Source organism: Elaeis guineensis, chromosome 10 (genome assembly GCF_000442705.2).
Source record: "Elaeis guineensis isolate ETL-2024a chromosome 10, EG11, whole genome shotgun sequence".
NCBI lineage: Eukaryota > Viridiplantae > Streptophyta > Magnoliopsida > Arecales > Arecaceae > Elaeis > Elaeis guineensis.
Window position 1 is genome coordinate 33,735,047 of NC_026002.2, and position 19,843 is coordinate 33,754,889.

Consider the following 19,843-nt stretch of genomic DNA (forward strand, 5'->3'; position numbering starts at 1 on the left):
CCATGTCGCATGTCCTGGATAGGACAACTGCCCATAGCGGCCGTACGGCATTTGGGTGGACTGGCCGACTATATGTCGGTATTTGGCTACTGAGACATCGGGTGATGACCCAGGAGCACCATCGGCTGGTCTGGTGCCTAGCGGAAGTCGGGCGTCGGGTGCCACCCCTGACGGTGGGTCGGTGATTTGGGCTCGGCTACTTGGCCGGTTGGGAAAAGTATGAGTCTGTTTGACCGACATACCTTCGGTCGGATATCGTCGAAAGCCATTGCCGGTAGTCATTGTCAGAGCTGTCGGTCGGTCCGATCGGTAGAGTCGGCGTAGAGGGGTCAGTCGGTATATCCCAACAGTTGCCCCCCCACTCCTGAGTCAGATGTCGTGTTGGCCAGCGGTTCCACGCGGGCGGTGGTTTCAGGCGAAAGGAGTGGTCATCCATCATGTCGTGCTCCAACTCTGACGACCGTACCAACGAGCGATCCGATGTCAGACGTCGCATTGAGAACGTGAACTGCCGTCTCCTTGGGAACACGAACTGTCGTCTCCTTGGGAACACGAACCGCCGTCTCCTTGGGAACATGAACCACCGTTGGTTAATGAATCCCGAGACGCACCACGTGTCAGAGAGCTATTGGGCCGAAACTATTCACGTGGATGGAGGCGACATGGCTCGATCTGGGAGCAGGTGCGTCAGACCGTCGGACTGAGGGAGGGCTCAGGCTCTACCACGTGTCAGCATCCGGGAAGCCCTCGTCCGGCATGCTTTCATCTCGACCGTTGAAGGGCCTTATATATATGCAGTCACTTACATCCAAAACTTCACTTTTGCTGCAGATCTGCTCCTGGCGCTGAGGTTTTGTCGAGTTGTCCCCCAGTCTTAGGTAGTTGTCTTCATGCTCTCCCTTTGAAAGCTCCTTTCGAAGTTTTCCTTTCTGTGCCTATTTCTTTGCCTCCTTTCTTCTTTGTCATTTTTTCCTTTGTTCTTCTTTCTGGGGCTAGCGTTATGGCTAGGACCTCTCCTCGAGAAAGTCAGTCGGAGAACCCGACCGATGATTCCCGATCGACCCCAGAGGTAGAGGCTCTTCACTTTCGGGACAGAACGTCGAACGGCTCAGGGAGCAGTATGGTATCTCGGAGTAGTTCGAACTCTTCGCCCCTAGGGCCGAAGGTCGGGTTAACAACCCGCCTCCAAGCTAGGTGGCCTTCTATGTCGAGGACCTTCGGACAGGTTTTTGCTTCTCGATTTTAGAGTTCATCTGGAATGTCTTAGATTACTATGGGCTTTGTCCGACGCAACTGACGTCGAACTCAGTCTGGTTGATAGTCAGTTTTGCATTGCTGTGTCGGCTTTTGCCGACCTTTCCTCGTATTTCTCTCTTTCGAGCGTTCTTCATCCTTCGACCCCATCCGAAAGCCCGAGGGTGATGGTTCTTCAATCTCCGGAAGGGTCTTTTGTTCATCATCGATCTTCCATCATCGATCCATGGGTGGAAGAACCAATTTTTTTTTGCTTCCTCTTCGTGACCTTGGGGGTTCCCTTCCCGCTGGGGCGACCCTCGGACTCAGCCGAATGAAAACAGCCAGGTGGAGGATGGAGATCGAGAGAACTTTCACCGACTGAAGGACATGTCGGTGCTGAAGCAGAGGGAGCTTGTCACCGAGCAAGCTCTGTATGACGTCGGCCTAAGTTCGGTTCTCCATTTAGGTACATCTCGGTCTGTCGGTCGTCCTTTATCTTTTTCATCCATCTTTGGACTTGTGCTAACCCTTTGTTAAAATTGCAGGGATGCCGCCGAGAGTGAGGCTGATCGATGCCGACATTCGGCAACATGCGGCGAGGAAGAGACCGGCACCCGGGGTCAGGCCTTCGTGGCCTCCCAAGAGGCCCCAGATGGCATCGCCAACCGACATTGCGATGGTGGCAGCGTAGCCCGACACTGAACATGTGTCGAGTTACGAGCCAGTCATCGCCCTGTCGGTGCCACCCGAAGTGCCGTCCGAGGAAGGGGTGGTTGAGGGGGCAGCCGAAGGAGCGTCGGCTCCCCCACCCATGGAAGAGGTTCGAGCCGAAGCACGTGAGCCCGAATGACCTGCGGCGGCAGGCGTCGCAGCCTCGGGAGGGACCCAGTCGAGCTCGAGCTTCCCGTCCCTCTCTGATTTTTGGGTCTGGGCAACCGAACGAGGGAAGGCTCCGATGGCGTCGGGCGACGACACAAGGTCGGCCGACCGTGCCGCGTCATCCGATGTTCAACTTCCCAAAAGGGCATCGGCCCTGGCCAACCATGATTTGGCCAGGAGGTTGTGCCAGGCGACCATTCTCCCGGCTGACCGGGAGATCATGAAGAGTCGGTTGGTGTCTGATATGCTTTCTTCTTTTTACCCAACTATGATCCAAGTGAGCTCCTCTTCTTTCTCTTTCCTCTTTATTATTATTTTCTATCAGTTCAATTTTCTGACAACCGGCCTTCTACTTGCAGCTGATCTACAATATGTCCAAGCTGGAGGTCGGGTATCGGAGGTTCGACGACTTTCGGGCGGCCTGAAAGAGAAGGGCCGAGATCGTCGAGGCTGAGAAGGCGACGTTGGTCGACCAGCTGAAGCTGTCGGTCGATCGTGAGACTAGGCTCGAGGAGAAAATGTCCCAACTCACCAATGGCATAGCTGCCTCGGAGGTCAAGCTTCAGTCGGCCCGTGAGCAGATCCAGCGCAAGACCCGCTCTGTTCACCAACTGCAGCGGGAGCAGGACGGCTACATCAGGGAGCTCGAGGTCGAGTGCGAACAGCTTCGCGTTAGCCTGGAGAACCTGGCCAAGGTCGAGGAGAACTTGTCCTCCGCCCAAGCCGACGCCGACATAGCGAAGGCGGAGTCAGCCAAGGAGGCGCTGAGTCGGGCGGTGGAGGGCTTCCATGGCTCGAACGAGTACCGGGAGGAGCTCCTCGAGAGTGGCTTCACCTCCTATCGGGTGGGGTACGAGGATGCTCGGGATGCGATTCAGGGTCTACACCCGAAGCTGGACTTGAGCGGCATCGTCCCTCCAGAGTCGGAGGACCAAGCCGCAGAGGAGGAGGCCGACCCACTGCCGATGGGATGAGTTGTCGAGGATGAGGCGGCTCCAACTCCCGATCCCTCCCCGACCCGAGCGGGCACGTCGGTTGCTCCCGAACTCCACCCGATGCAAGAAGTCGACTTCGATGAATAGTCGGAGTACCTGCTCCATTACCTTTGTATTTTTTATTTCTATTTTGTCTTTGATATTTGTAATCGAGTTTCGTCCCAATTTTGTAAGTCATTTCGACTTAACAAAATCAAAGACTTTTCATACTTTTTTTGCATGTGGTTGAATGTGTTTGATCGTCCGAGCCATATCCGGGTGCATAGGTCGTAGCTCCGACACATCCCACTAGGACGCTTGGTAGGATCTAGCATAGCCGATCAAGATAGTCAGTAGCGTGCGCCGTGCCAATGACAGTGCAAGCCCCGATCGCAGGCCGATATCCTGACCGTCATACAGATAGCGTAGGATCCGATGGTCGAGTGCCGCACTGATTATAGGTCGAGTGTTCGCCACCCGAACCTTGGTCGGGCGTGTATGTCAGGCCGAACGTCAGCTAATCGCCGCACGTGACATGTCGACACAATCATTCCGTAGAGTCTAATAGTCGGGTGGTGCCCGACATATTTGGATAGAATAATGATGATAAGTTGAATATCCATTATCTGACCCTTTGTTGGGCATGCACGTCGGGACGTATGATAAATGGTGGCAAGCCGAATATCCTTCGACCGATCGTAACCAAGTCGGTTTGTCGCAAGTTGAATACTCATGGCCCAGACCTTGGTTGGGTGGGTACGTCGTGGTGCATGATAAACGGTGGCAAGCCGAATATCTTTCGATCGATCGTAACCGAGTCAGTTCGTGGCAAGTCGAATACCCGTTGTCCGGACCTTGGTCGAGCAGGTACATCACGATCGTCTTGGCATTCTGTCCTTCTTAGTCAAAGCTAAGTGGGCAAGTTAGCCAGCCGCGTTGGTCGAAGCCCTTTGCCTTTAGAGGCGAGGGCCGTTGGTTCGGCGATCGAGCCATGGGCTCGGCAATCGAGCCGTAGATTCGACGATTGAGTCATAGATTCGACGATCGAGTCGTAAATTCGATGATTGAGTCATAGATTCCCAACGAGATGCTGGGACCAAGTCGGGACATCGAGGCTTGTATTTCTGACATGGGCTGACCTTCGGCAAGGAGCCAAACTTTGTAGACTCTGGAGTTTTGATATTGTATTGTATTTCGAGCGAGAAGGGCATACAAGATTCACTGGTAATATAATTTCAGGTTGTCAGCATTCTAAGTCCGAGGAATGGCCATCCCTTCCAGGGTTTCAAGTCGGTAGGCGCCTGACCTGCAGGTGTCTGCAATCTTGTAGGGTCCTTTCCAGTTTGGAGATAGTTTTCTTGATCCTGAGGCTTCGAGACTTCCACCTTCCTCAAAACCAGGTCTCTGGGTCTGAAAGATTTTGGCCTAACTTTGACGTTGTAGTATCGGACTACTCTTTGTCGGTAGAAAGCCATGCGGAGTTGAGCTTCACGTCGGAGCTCGGACAGGAGGTCCAAGTCAGCTCTCCGACACTCAGAGTTGCCGGTTCACAGTATTGCCCGGTTCACTAGTCGATGGTAGCCCGATCTCTAGTGGGATCATTGCCTCCATCCCATAGGCCAGGTTGAAAGGAGATTCCTCGGTCGGGGCCCAGGGTGTCGTTCGGTATGCCCACAGGATCGAATGCAATTCTTCGATCCAGAGGCCTTTGGCTTCATTCAGTCGAGTCTTCAACCCATGCAGAATGGTTCGGTTGGTGACTTCGACTTCTCCGTTGGACTGTGGGTGGCCGACCGAGGTCAGCCTATGCATGATATGAAATCTTGCACAAAACTCCCTGAAATCATTATTGTCGAACTGTTGCCCATTGTCGGTGATGATGGTGTGCGGTAGTCCAAACTTAAAGATGATGGACTTCTGGATAAAATCTTTCATCTTACGCTCGGTGATTTACGTCAGAGGTTCGGCCTTCACCCACTTAGTGAAGTAGTCGATCGTGACAACATAAACTTTCTTTGGCCAGATGCTGGAGAGAAAGGGCCGAGTATATCGATCTCCCATTGAGCGAAGGGCCATGAGGCGACAATAGCAGTCAGTTGGTTGGTGGGCCGGTGTCGTAAGTTGGCGTACTTCTGACACGGCTCACACCTCCGAACCAAGTCAGCCGCGTCTTTCCTCATGGCGGGTCAGTAATAACCCTGCCGCAGGACTTTATAGGCCAAAAATTTGCCCCCCAGATGACTCCCATAGATCCCTTCATGCACCTCTCTGAGTGCATAGTCTGCATCCGTCGGTCCCAAGCACCGTAGCAAGGGAAGGGAGAATGACCTTTTGTAGAGTCGCCCATCCATCATTACATATTGGGAGGCCGACCACCGGAGTCACTTGGCTTCCGTGGGATCTTCGGGGCTGGTTCCGTCGGTTAGGTACTGAATGATCGGGTCCATCCAGCTTGGCTCGATCATCAGTTGTAGTACCTCCTCAGTCCTATCGATGCTCGATTGCTCGAGACTCTCCACAAGTGTTCGATCCAAAGTATCGTAGGCAGATATCGCAAGCTTGGAGAGTGCATCAGCCCGAGCATTCTCCGACCTGAGAATGTGGGAGATCTTGAAATACTTGAGATGTGCCACGAGATCTCTCACCTTCTGAAGATATTTCGTCATGGTCGGGTCTCGCACTTCGAATTCGCCTTTGACTTGCCCCACAATCAGCTGGAAGTTGGAGAAGACTCTGAGGCTGTCGATCTCGAGCTCATTCACCACTCTCAGGTCGGCGAGAAGCGCTTCATACTCGGCTTGATTATTAGAAGCTTTGAAGTTGAATCGGAGGACGTACTTGATAACCACTCCCTCCGAGTTGGTGAGAAGGAACCCGGTCTCACTCCCTTGGGTATTGAAACCTCCATCTATATGTAACACCTAGGTTGACCCGGGGTCAAATTCAGAAGTTGCAGCTTCTTTGGAGCTCCTGTCTTCCGATATTTGATCGGCTGTCGGGCATTCTGCAATAAAGTCGGCCTGAACTTGGGCTTTCAAAGTAGATCGCGATCGATACTGGATGTCAAACTCGCTTAGCCTCACCACCCATTTCGTCAATCGTCCTAATGTGTCGGGGCGGTGGAGGATCACCCTTAGGGGCTGGTTGGTGAGGACCACGACGGCATGTGCTTGGAAATATGGACAGAGTCATTGCGCAGATGTGACTAAGGCAAATATCATCTTCTCCACCGTCGTGTACCAAGTTTCAGCCCCACGGAGCACTTTGTTGGTATAATATACGGGCTGGTGAGTTCGGCTCTCGTTCTCCCAGACGAGCACCGAACTAACAGCCTCCGGGGCGGTGGCCAAATAAAGGTATAGTGTTTCTTCGACCTCTGGCTTTGCGAGTAGAGGTGGAGAAGCTAGGTACTTCTTCAAATCTTTGAAGGCTTGCTGGCACTCATTCGGCCAAGAGAAGTCCTTTGTTTGCCTCAAGGTTTTGAAGAATGGGAGGCATCTCTCAGTCGATCGAGAGATGAATCGACTGAGCACGATGATCTTTTCATTGAGCTGCTGCACCTCTTTTTTGATTTTCGGGTGCCGCATGTCGATGACTGTCTTTATCTTCTCGGGGTTGGCCTCGATTCCGCATTGAGAAATGAGAAATCCAAGGAACTTCTCCGAAGCTACCCCGAAGGTGCACTTAGTCGGATTTAGCTTCATCCGATGTCGTTGAAGAGTGCGAAAAGTTTCTTCCAAGTCTTGGGCATGATCTGAAGCCTGTGCACTCTTCACCAGCATGTCATCCACATACACCTCCATATTTTGCCCGATTTGATCTTTGAAGACCTTATTGATGAGGCATTGGTAGGTGGCCCCGACATTCTTCAGACCGAAGGGCATCACTCTGTAGCAGTAGAGGCCCTTGGTAGTCACGAAGGCTGTATGCTCTTCATCCTCGGGAGCCATTCGGATTTGGTTATACCCGATGAAGGCATCCATGAAGCTGAGCAGTCGATAACTGGACGTCGCATCCACCAATTGGTCGATCTTCGGCATGGAGAAGCTATCCTTCGGGCAAGCCCGATTCAAGTCGGTGTAGTCGATACAGATCCTCCACTTTCTGTTGGCTTTTTTCACCATGACGATATTTGCAAGCCAGTCAGGATACGTGGTTTCTCTGATAAAATCCGCCTCGAGTAACTTGTCCACTTCCTCATCGATGGCTTTCTGTCTTTCGGGGGTGAAAGCCCATTTCTTCTATCTCACCGGCTTCGCGCCAGGGGCGATGTTGAGTCGGTGAGTCATTGTTTCTGGATGTATGCCAGACATATCCACTTCCGATCAGGCGAATATGTCGGTGTTAGCTTTCAACAGCTCTATCAGCTACAGTCGCTCTGGTCTCGAACTTCGACGTCGGGGGGATCTCGGGCTCCATCGTCGAGGCGAGACCCGTTCATTAGTCGAGGGCTTGCTGGGTTCAGCAGCAGTCTGGTTCTTCTTCCGCTTCTCCTTTTGGCCCGCGCCTTTGGTTAGGCACTGGTCGGAAGCTCCTTCATCTGCGTGCATGTATTTGTATGCGCACTCCAGCAATTCGGCATACGTCCGGAGGAGGGTCTTGTCCAAAGAGTATGTGAACTGGGATCTCCTTAGCCCCCTCTTCATGGTCGAGATAGCTATGTTTTCATTGAGGTCCCGGACCTCAAGCATGGCCGCATTGAATCGGGCCATAAAATGTCGGAGCATCTCATTTTCTCCCTATTTGAGGAAGAAAAGACTGTCTGAGGTTCATGGCGGCTTCCGGCTAGTGATGAAGTGGGTTACGAAAGAATGCTCGAGCTATCCGAAGGAATGGATACTCCCTAAATGGAGGCCGGAGTACTAGGCCCTGGCAGCTTTACGGAGCATGGCAGGGAAGCCGATGCAAAGGAGGGCATCGGTTGCCCTCTGAATCGTCATGAGAGCTTTGTAGCTCTCCAGATGATCAACTGGGTCGGTGGAGCTGTCGTAAGGCTCCACGTGAGGCATCTTGAACCGATTAGGGATCAGTTCATCGAAGATAAATCGGGAAAGAGGTTGGGTGGTCTGAATGTCGATATTTTTCGAGGACTTCTGACCATCCATCTGGAGTTGGACAAGCCGACGGTCGATTTCTTTGAACTTACGTTCATAGTCGTCCAACTATCGGTGTTGCGAAATCCCGAGGGTCGAACCTCCCGATGAACTTGAGAGTGAGGCGGATGGTGTCCGCGGCCGCTTCTCCTTTCTCGCCCACTCCAGCTGGGAAGGAGAAGGATGTCGAGACCAGTGGATGTCGCATCGTGGCCACCTCACCCCTTCTCGATAGGAGTGCTGAGACGGCTGCTCTTGAGGAGGAGACGAAAGTTGACGCAGACGTCGGCAGCTGCTTCTGGACGGCATAGGGTGCGCTGCCGGTTGTCCCGTCAGTGGATGCGGCAACTGAGCCGGTTGCTGTTGGAGGTTTTTGACTGCATCTGTCAGAATGGTCATTTTCCGCACGATCGCCGTGATCTGCACCTTCGTGGTTACCACCGGGTGCGAAGAGCTGGGCTCCACCATGGATGGTGAAGGAGAGGCCTCTTTTCGATGGGAAGAGCACCTCACCGACCCGGTAGCTCTCGATCATTGAGCTCTGATTTTCATCATTTCGAGAGATTTTTCAAGCCCTATGGAGCTTGCTGGCTTACCTATGTCGAGTACCCCCTACCTGGTGCACCAAAATCTATTGCGGCTAATCCCCCCGTCACCCGATCGTCGGTGTCGCGCATCTGCAAGAAAAATTCTCACAGACTGGAGATGCCTCCGACGGGGACCCTCTGACGATCAAGTCAGAGAGGAGACTAGGCAACAGACAAAAAATCAGGGGCTCAGTGGGAGAGAGGGAAAGAGAGCTCAAGAGCTAAGAGGCGCTTCTCGAGACCCAGCCCTTGGGACCTTAGGACTTGGAACTTACCAATACTGTTACCTTACCCCATTTTATAGTAGAATGCGGTAGGGTCCCATCATTGATGGTGCAGACAACTGAGGAGTTGTCAAATCATCGAGGGCTGTCAAATCATTGTGGGCTGTCAAATCACTGTGGGCTGTCAAGTCACTGGGATCAATCTATGTCCTTGATAGGACAACGCCCCAGGGCGGCCATGCCGCATGTCCTGGACAGGACAACTGCCCATAGCGGCCGTACGGTGTTTGGGTGGACTGGCCGACTATATGTCGGTATTCGACTGCTGAGATGTCGGGTGATGACCCAGGGGCACCATTGGCTGGTCTGGTGCCTAGCGGAAGTCAGGCATCGGGTGCCATCCCCGACGGTGGGTCAGTGATTTGGGCAAGGCCGCTTGGCCGGTCGAAAATAGTATGAGTCTGTTTGACCGACATACCTTCGATCGGATATCGTCGAAAGTCATTGCCGGCAGTCATTATCGGAGCTGTCGGTCGGTCCGATCGGTAGAGTCGGCGTAGAGGGGTCGGTCGATATATCCCAACAAGACAACCCTGGGACTGCTTCCTTGAAGAGCAAGTCGGAGGTCAGGTTGCGGAGGATGTCAAGGGGGGATACACCATCAATGTCGGGATTCACCATCTCCGCTACAATGTAAAGGGTGTATTCCCGATGGCCCCACCAAGCAGTTGATGTCGGTTGCTCCGAACTCAAGCAGGGCCTTCAAGACATCGTGGCTGCAGTTTTGCACAGCATAGTGGACGGCTAGGGCATTTTCGAGGATGAGGTCGATGTCAGATGAGTCGAGAGCACGGCGCATGCAGTGGATCTTGAGGTGGTTGACGCACCCAGGGGTGTGGGTGGCTGGGAAGTAGTGGTGGGTGGGGTTGGGAGTGGTGGGACAGGAAGGAGTGGCGGATGGGCATGTGAGGCCAGAGAGCTGGCTTCTCGCAGGGGCAACCGCATCCTTCCCCCCCCCACTATGAAGAAAAGAAAAAAGAAAGAAAGAAAGGAACCCAAACACCCTCTCCTTCGCCATTTCACAGAACACAAGCCCCCGTAACACAAAATAAATAAATAAATAAATAAAAATAAAAATAAAAATTTACAGTGCAAAAAAATATCACAAATATTAAATTTTTATTATAAATAATTATTTATGATAAAAATTTCCTCACTAATAATTCACCGCTAAAAATAGGATTGCAAATAATATTTGACAATGAAATTAAAATTTTCATCACTAATAATCTTTTTTTGCGATGAAATATTTTTATCAATTTTTTTTAATTTTTTAAATTATTTATGATGGAAAAATTTCATCGCAAATAAGTGCTTTTATGATGAAAATATATTTTCAACATAAATAAAATTACTTATGACAGAAATTTTCATCATCAATAATTTAATAAATAAATTTAATATTTTAAAAAAATAAAATAAATTATTTGTGATGAAAATTTTAGGGTTAAATAATTTTATTTATGATGAAAATATATTTCCATTATAAAAGCACTTATTTACAATGAAATTTTTCCATCTCAAATAATTTTAAAAAATAAATTTTTAAAAAATAAAATAAATTATTTATGATGTAAATTTATGTCATAAATAAAAATATTAGTGATCAATTTATTTTCATCTCTAATAATGTTATTTGTGACCAAAATTTTTCATCATAAATAATTTAAAAATATATTTTAAGTTTTTTAAAAAGTAAAATAAATTATTTGCAACAAAAAATTTACATCATAAATAGTTACATCATAAAAAATATTATTTATGATGAAAATATTTGATCATAAATAATCTTAAAAAATTTTTAAATTTTAAAAAAAATATAATTGATTTGTGACGAAAATCTTCTATCGCAATAAGGTTATTTGTGATGGATATTCTATCGTAAATAATTTTGTTGCTAATTATATTTTTTAAAAAATAATTTATAAATAAATATATATTAATTTATATTTTTAATATTTTATATTTATAATCTATAAAATTAAAATAAAAAATTTACACAATAAATTCATAAATAAATCTGATCATTTTATTATATTAAAATATAATTATAAAAAAATTATTGCTCCTTGAATTGATTTTGATGATTACAAAGCATTTGAGGAGATTACTAATGATTTTGGCTTGAAAAAAATTTATTATATTTCAGGGGCAAAATCATAATTTTATCAGACCTGATTCGGAAGCCTCAAGAGCAAGAACAAAAGATGTGTAATCTATTGGAGGCAATTTTAATATTTTTGGAAGTATATTTTATAAAAAAATCAGGTTTATATTTTTGAGTCGACCCCATGAGTCGACTCATGGCTAAAAGGGCTGAATGGCATACAAAATTTTTGGCTGGCACACTCTGTGAGTCGATCCCATGAGTCGACCCCTTGGCATGAGTCGACCCTATGAGTCGACCTCTACTGCTCTACAGGCCAAATTACAAAACAGTCATTTTCTGCTCTTTTCCACAGAGGTCGACCCCATGAGCATGAGTCGACCCTATGAGTCGACCCCTGTGACGAAAAATTTTCGCAATGGCTAGTTTTTAATCCATTTCGATTGCATTTAATACTCATTTAATGTGCTCTAATGGCTCTATTTCAGCCCAGATTACTCTCCACCATTATTTGAAGTTATAAAAGATACTTAAAGGAGAAAATCAAAGATAAGAAAGAGATTTGAAAAAGATTCTTCAAGCATTCATTTCAACCCTAAGCAGGAGCCCACTTAAAAAGTTTAAGAAGCTTTTATTTCAAGTTCACCAACTCCTCAAGAGCTCATTCAAGTCTCCAACCATCTTGAGAAAATCAGAAAGAGCTTCCTTCTAATTGTGTAAAATATATTTAAAACATTATTTGCTCATTAAAAGAGCTACATCTGTACTTTTATGTGTGATTAACTCCTATACTCTATTTTTGAGTTGTTTATTTTATTTTGGAAGAAATCCAAAACGTGGAAAGGTTGATCCGAACCTTAAATCGGATTGTATTGGGTTGGCTTGTACCTGAAAAATAAGTGTTCTAGCTTGGGATAGCTAGAGTCGGAGGTTCCGATGTTGTATTCGGATTGAATACAGTCTAGTGGATTTAAATTCTCAAGTAGGAGCTTGGGGAGTAGATGTAGGTGCAAGGTTGGCACCGAACCACTATAAATCTTCTTGTTTGTGTTGTGCTTACTTGCTCTCCTTTTAAATTTCTTTATCCTCTTGCATTTTTGCATCCAACTTCTACACCTTGCATAAATTACACTCTCCATACTTATCTTGCTCATTGTTAAATAATCTTCATAGTTGTAAGTTAAGTTTAAATTTTTTTTTTAAATCCAATTCACCCCCCCTCTTGGGTTGCATAGCTGGGCAACAAAAATAAATTTAATAATTACAAGATGTCCAAAATAAAAATAAAAAAAATAAAAACAAGCTGCTGGCCATTAAGCATCAGCATCTGGAGAAAAAAAATAGATGGAGTATAACGGACTGACCTGCTGCTGTCTCATTAGCTCTATCTGCATCATCCGCTCCATTATTTACGTCTGAAATAACTGATGCGAGTTGACACATACAGCCAACTCATCAGCTCATTGTCGATCCTCAATAATCTATCTCTGTATCTCTGTCAGTCGGGTATTGCAGGCAGTATGGACGTCATCCCTGGATGAGAATGAGGATGGGGGAGCTCTGATCCCATGCTCTAGCCCCCTAACATAATAGGATCTCGTACCAAGCACCTGATCATAGATCTCATCATTTATTGATGTGGTCGAGCCCTCAGGAGTAGGTTGGGATCTAATTTCTATCATACGATTCTAAAAATTAAAGTTATAGCTATTCTAAGTTTGTACTAAAAATCAAAATGCATGCCAATGAAAAAAATGGAAAAACTTATATAAAGCTCCTAGCTCCCTACCGTCCATTCTCCTGACTGTCGCTGGTTGGTCCGCTAATAGATCTCGATCCTACTAGAAAGCTTGCTACTTTTTATATCTCTCTGTAATTTGAGAATAATTAATAAAAAAAATTTTAAATAGTTAAAGAGTTAAAATATGCTAAATAGAAATTACTTATCATCTGCTCTATATGGCGAGCGAATGGCCTCGAACCCTCACAGTGCTAGATGGTCTATCTTGCCCGATTCATAGAATTTTGGACACATCGATCCTGTGTAGTTAACAGTCAAAATTAGTTAGTAACTAATAAAAAATTTTGGATGCTTAATCTGATATGTCGGATCCTCATATCTGTGGCATATGATAGTCCAGTCCTTGATACTGATGCTGTCATATGGTCGTTGTCGCGCTGCCTCCACCCCTTAGTCCTGCATTACAGCATATCAGTGATGATGAATATGATGCCAGTAATCTTTGAAATACGAACATAGATGATCATCCATAGCTCGTTGCATGTAATTATGCTCGAAATCAATAATATCAAATATAGCCTGTCAATAACAAATATTATAAGAATACAGTGCTAATTAAATATTTCACTAAATATTATTTCATCTGTAAATGGCTATAGAAAACCTTCTCTAAGCTGGTGTAATGTGACGCCAATCGAAGAGAGTCATAGGGGCATAGCTGCGGCATATGATGTCCAGCTCAGTTTGCCATAGCTCGCACCATCCCCTGATAGGCATAGTGAAGTCGGGCAGAATCTTGATATAGAGATGCTGTCCTTCGTGCTCGCGTCTCCAATGCTCCAAGGTGAGGTTCTTCAACGGACCTTGCCCTCACCTCACCACCTACAGAGAATGGTCTGAAACAATATTGAATAAATCATTAGTATGATAACTATCTAAAACCTAACAGATATAATTAAAATCAAATTTTATTATATAAAAAATAATAAAATACCACTCAGACCCACCTCTACAGCATCCTCTGGTGGCTCTGATGGTGCGACAGTGGAAATGGGGGAATGCTCATCCTCAGGGATAGGCTGGAAACTCAAACGTGATCGTCTCTCTCCTGGTGCCATGCCTGCAATGCTTAAACCATGCATATAGCTAACTTAACATATAAATAAATATAATCATGAACAATAATAGTGAAAAATACATAAATGCTAATAAATAAAATTATATTACATATCATTATTGTAAAAAAAAAATTCAACAAAGAATATAGATCTATCATCAATATCCGTATCCTTCTTAATTTATAGATCCTCCTCCGAATCACAATAATTGATAATGTATCGTCTTCTATCTCATCATCATTTATGAATTGATCGTTGCCCTCCGAATCATCAAGATTAAATATAAAATCAGTTTTAACTTCATTGGGCAGCAGATTAGCCCTATTCAAAGGTGTTGTCACAAATTTTTCGTCAATAAGGAGCTCGATCAATATTTATTCTTCCTCTTGAAAAGTATTCTCTTCATGTAGATCTGAATTTTTATCTATCTCTAGTCAAGTTGGTATGTCATATATGCCTCTAGATATTATTTTTTATACAATATACCAATCATTTCGATACTTCAAATCCTTCAAATATATTACTTGTTTTGCTTGAGTTGCTAATATATACGGTTCATTCTGGTACCATATTTGTGCAAAATTTATATTGATAAAGTATAGATCGATATGAATATTGATCTTCTTATTGCTAATATCTCACCATTCACACTGAAATAAGAGTATGAAATTATTGGACCCATACTTCAATTCTATGATATCTATTAATACACCAAGATATTCTGCAATCTTCTTTTCTCGTTCATATTCTATCGTAGCAATCCTACTATTCTGGATCCATCTTTACATCTCAAGCTCTCTTATATAAAATCTTATTTCTCCAATGATACAGGATGTGTAGTGGTTACCCCTTCGATCAAGATCATATGCTAAATCGTATAACTTATCGATCGTACTCTCTTCTTTATTAAAATACTTAAATTTCATCTACAACATAACATAAAAAATTATATTGATTCAAATAATTAATTTTATAATTATTAAAATATAATGTAATACTAGTAGAACTTATATGGTCTCCAAACTATTTTTCAAATTTTCTCCTATATTGACCATCAACATTTGTATTATTCTTCCCTGGATAGTATACTCTTGTGCTCACTATAACAAGTTATAATTTTTAATTTTATATCGATACGAAAAAATTAGTTAGAATATGAAAAAGTATGTTAAGATGGTACTTACTCAATAAAATTTTTAATTTCTTCATAATTATTTAGAACATAGAAGTATGCCTCAGATAGCTCATTCACGTTTATAAATTCATATCTCCTTCCACCTATGAGTTGAACCATTTGTTTGAATATGGACAGTGTCGGTTCGTCGTCGTCCCATTTATGGCCTGTATTATGATCTGCACAATTGAATCTTATTTCGATATCATCAGGATATATCAATCAAAATGTGACATACTCCATAGCTATATATGCTTCCGTTATAGACCCTTCAGGCCATGCTTTATTGTGCACATATTTTTTTAGGGTACACAAGAATAAATTTAAATTTAATTAATATATTTATATCTTATATGGTAAAGGGATTATAATTTTTTTATCTTTCAATAGGATACATCCATCGCTAATGTACCAGTCTGACCAAAAGAACTGCCTTTGGGAGATGAATAGCTAGGTGCACCATAATATCAAAAAATGATGATGAAAATTTTTTTTCTAATTTACAAAGAATGAGCACAATATCCTTCTTAAACTTTTCAAGTAAGTTAATTTTTAATTTTTGATAATATAATTATCAGAAGAATACTTTCAACTCAATCAATGCAGCTAGAACATCACCACTCAGGTAGCCATGCATAACCACAGAAAGCAAGCACTGTATCATCACATGAGAGTCAGACTTTTCATATCAGAGATATTACCACTATTATTGCCAACACATCATAATATATTTGAAGTGTAAGCATCAGAAAACTTTATAATTTTGAACCATCCACAGAAACTCTTCTTTTTCTTGCTAAATAGTGAATAATATGCAGGTGGCATAAAAAATTTATCACCTCAGTGAACTAAATGCAACTCTGATTGGATTTTCATTTCTTGCAAATCAAAATGAGCTTTTGAATTATCTTTTATTTTTTCTGCGATGTTCAATACTGTACCGTTGATATTATCACAAATATTTTTCTTAATGTGCATTACATCCAGGTTATGACAAAGTAGTAGCTCTTCCAGTACAATAGTTTGAAAAATATGCTTCACTTCATCTAATTCAACTTAGCTTCAGTACGCTTCCGCTTGCGAGTACTCGATATTTTTTTAAATTTCATATTTTTAATGGCTTCAAGTTATTCTAAAGCTTCTGCTCTATTTAACTCCTTAGGTCGCAGACATCGATCGGATCCTCCAAGAGTGATTAGCAGGTAGAAACTGTCGATGACCCATAAAGTAAATTTTCTTTCATGCTTTAAATATAAGGAGGACGTATCCTTGTTGCATATTGGATATACCATATATCCTTTGGTACTCCATCCAGATAAATTTTTATATACAAAAAAATTATTTATGATCCATTAAACTGAAGCATGCAACTTAAAATTTCTTCGATTGACAGAATTATATGTCTGTACTCCATTTTCCCATAGTTCCTTTAGATCATCGATTAAAAGTCATAGATATACATCAATTTCATTACTTGATGCTTTCAGACTCGAAATTAACAATGATATAAAAATAAATGATTCTTTCATGCACTTTCAAGATGACACATTATATGGTATTAGCATCACAGGCCACATACTGTAGAAAGTACTCAAATTATCAAAGAGATTAAATCCATTTGTTGCTAGATCAAGCTGGATATTACACAGATCACTTGCAAAGTGCGGATGCTTTGCATTGAAATCTTTCCATATTATAGAGTCGCTAAGTATATTCTCCTCTGAGATCTACTGCTCATGATGCCATCTCATTTCTTCAGCTATCTTTGTGGACATACATAACCTTTGAAGTCTTGGAATCAATGAAAAATATCTCAAAACCTTATGAGATATCTTGTTTCCTTTCTTATTATCGATTTTGTACCTAAACTCACCACATTTTGAATATTCACTTGCTTGTTTATTCTCCTTATAAAATAATATACAGTCATTTTTGCAGGCATGTATAGGAATATAGTTAAGTGTCAATTTTTTCATGTATGTTTTTGCTTTAGAATATGATTTTGGAAGTCTCTCTTCATTGGAAAGAGCTGCTTTAATCAATATCAAATTTTGATTAAATGACTTCTAACTCCATCGGTTCACAGTTTTAATATGAAGTAATTTGATCAAAAACTCTAACTTGAAAAATTTTACATAATTTGGATCGAGCGGCTCTTGTGCATCCCTTACAAGCTTTACAAACTATTCAGAAGCTTCTTCTACCTCATTAATATCGTGTTCATGATTAGAACTGCCTTCAGATGTACTGGTACTCATGGATACATTTGAGCAAACACCTTGATGTAAATCATCTAAAAGTAAACCTATACCATTATGTTCGATGGATTCAGCAGCATTATAATCATCTTTAATATCATCATTATCATGCACAACTTTATTCGGATCACCCTCCCTACGCCATATCCAGCAAGTATACTTTTTGTCCATACCATAATGTAGCAGATGCTCCTCAACAAATGATATATGATGATATACCATATTGACACATCTCTTGTATGGTCACTTTATCCTACTGGCACTGTCAGCCTTATGCAATGCAAATTCAATAAAATTTTGAATATTTTTTTAATATTCAGATAAAAAAATATTTCTGACATTCATCTAACTTTTATTGATATCCATCTAATAACAAAGAAAATTATTAATAACAAAGAAAATACTCTTGACATTCATCCGAACTGGATCTCGATCTGGATCTCGAATTGGATCCCGACCCGAATCTCTGACTAGATCTCGACTCGAATCATTTAAAATGACTAATATAATAAATATAAATATAATACAATTAATATCTAATTATTTTATTATTTAAAATAACTTCCATAATAAATGCATCCTATCACCAACTAATAGGTAAAGTTTCATCCTATCCTATTCAGAAATTATATTAATTCTATAGGTTAATTATAGGAATCAAATAATATGCAATAAGGATCGAAAAAAATTTTGATAGTATTTTTTTTAGTTCTTCATATAGGCTGAAGATGTATGAGGAGAACTAAAGAAAAATACTATCCAAAATTTTTTTTAAACCCTCAACATACCATTTGATTACTGTAATTACCTATAGAATTAATTATAGTTCTTAAACTATCCAAACTAAATAATTAATTGATCAATATACATAATTTTCTCATCTATATAAAAATATATAAATATACGGATGCCATAGAATGTATACATTAATCAAAAGATGGGTCTATAATTTTATATAATATAAATTTTATAAAAATAAATATCTAATTAATTAGTTAAATTAATATATAATTATAAAATATAAATTCATCAATAACAACAGTTCATATGCATTAAAAATTTATTAAAGAATTTGGTTCATCCTAGTTAATTTTTTTTCCTCTAAAAATTTTTTTGTCTAAAAAATTTAACCAAAAAAATTCTAAATTTTTTCATCTAAAAGATTTAACCAAAAAAATTTCATAAAAAAATATTTTATGATGAAATTTTTTTTTTTATCACTAATATGGATAACTCTGCATTGAAATTTTCAAAAAAAGATAACTCTGTATTGAAATTTTTCTAAAAAAATTTTGATAAAATTTTCTCTAAAATATAGATATTTTTTATATTAAATTATAATAAGTAAAAGTACATAAAATAGCACACAAAACATAACAAGCAAAAGCAATGTGCATTAAACAATAGGAACTAAACAGTAACATAAAAAATTTTATGCAATAAATTCCATAATAGAGACTAAACTGTAAATAATTGAGGACTGAGATCAAATATTACAATCTATAGAGTCTAAAATACAAAAATAGCATATAACCTAATGAAGCAAATCGGATTCAGATTTTGGATTGAAACCCAAAGTTTGAAATCCATTAAAAGATCTCCTTCCAACCCCTGCAGCGCCCATTTGGCCCTAAAAATGGGTCAGGCACCATGGGCTAGCCCATTTGCCCTATGGGCCGGGCCAATCCAACCCATTCAGCCTATGGACCGACCCCTCCTTTCAGTGCCCCCCTCACATTTTTCAAACTTATTTTTTTAAAAATAATATTTTATCATTATTTTAAAATTTTAATTATTTTTATTATAAAAATAATTTATTTTTAAATATTTTTAAATATTTTTTTATTTTATTTAATATTATTATTTTTTATATTTAATATTATTATTAAATTATTAATTTTAAAAAATAATTCTTTTATTTTTTTCCCTTTCTTCTCCTTCCCTCGTACGCCACAACCCACCGAAAACCCCGACCGCTCCGCTCCCGACCCCCCGACCATCCACCCTTGGCCTGCTGGTTGTCGCATCTCCGGCATCATCCCTGGCCCCCCAGCCATCCACGTGACCCCCTACACTGGCCCCTAGTCCCCGAGCCCGCTTCTACATGACCAACTCCCCTCTCTTCCCCCTCGAGCCCCGACGGTCGTCTGTGGCAACACAAACCTCCCCCCATCCTCCACCCCCCGGCCACCCACACCCACTGGTGCCCCTCTGCTCCACCTCACTCGTGCAAGGTGTTGGGTCTGCTCTGCTTACCCCCTCGGGTGGCGCCCCTCCGCCCCACCAAGTGGGTCTATGCCTATCACCATCGACCCCCACCCTTATCCCAACCCTACCAAACAACCCCCTCCCTCTCCTTCCTCCCTGCCCAGGCACTCCTCCCCACCCCCTC

At 42.4% G+C, this 19,843-nt stretch overlaps 1 pseudogene; it reads right to left on the reverse strand.

The window, feature by feature from the left end:
- LOC114914571 (BTB/POZ domain and ankyrin repeat-containing protein NPR5-like) overlaps positions 1 to 19,843 on the reverse strand; it is a 33,689-nt pseudogene that overhangs the window by 788 nt on the left and 13,058 nt on the right.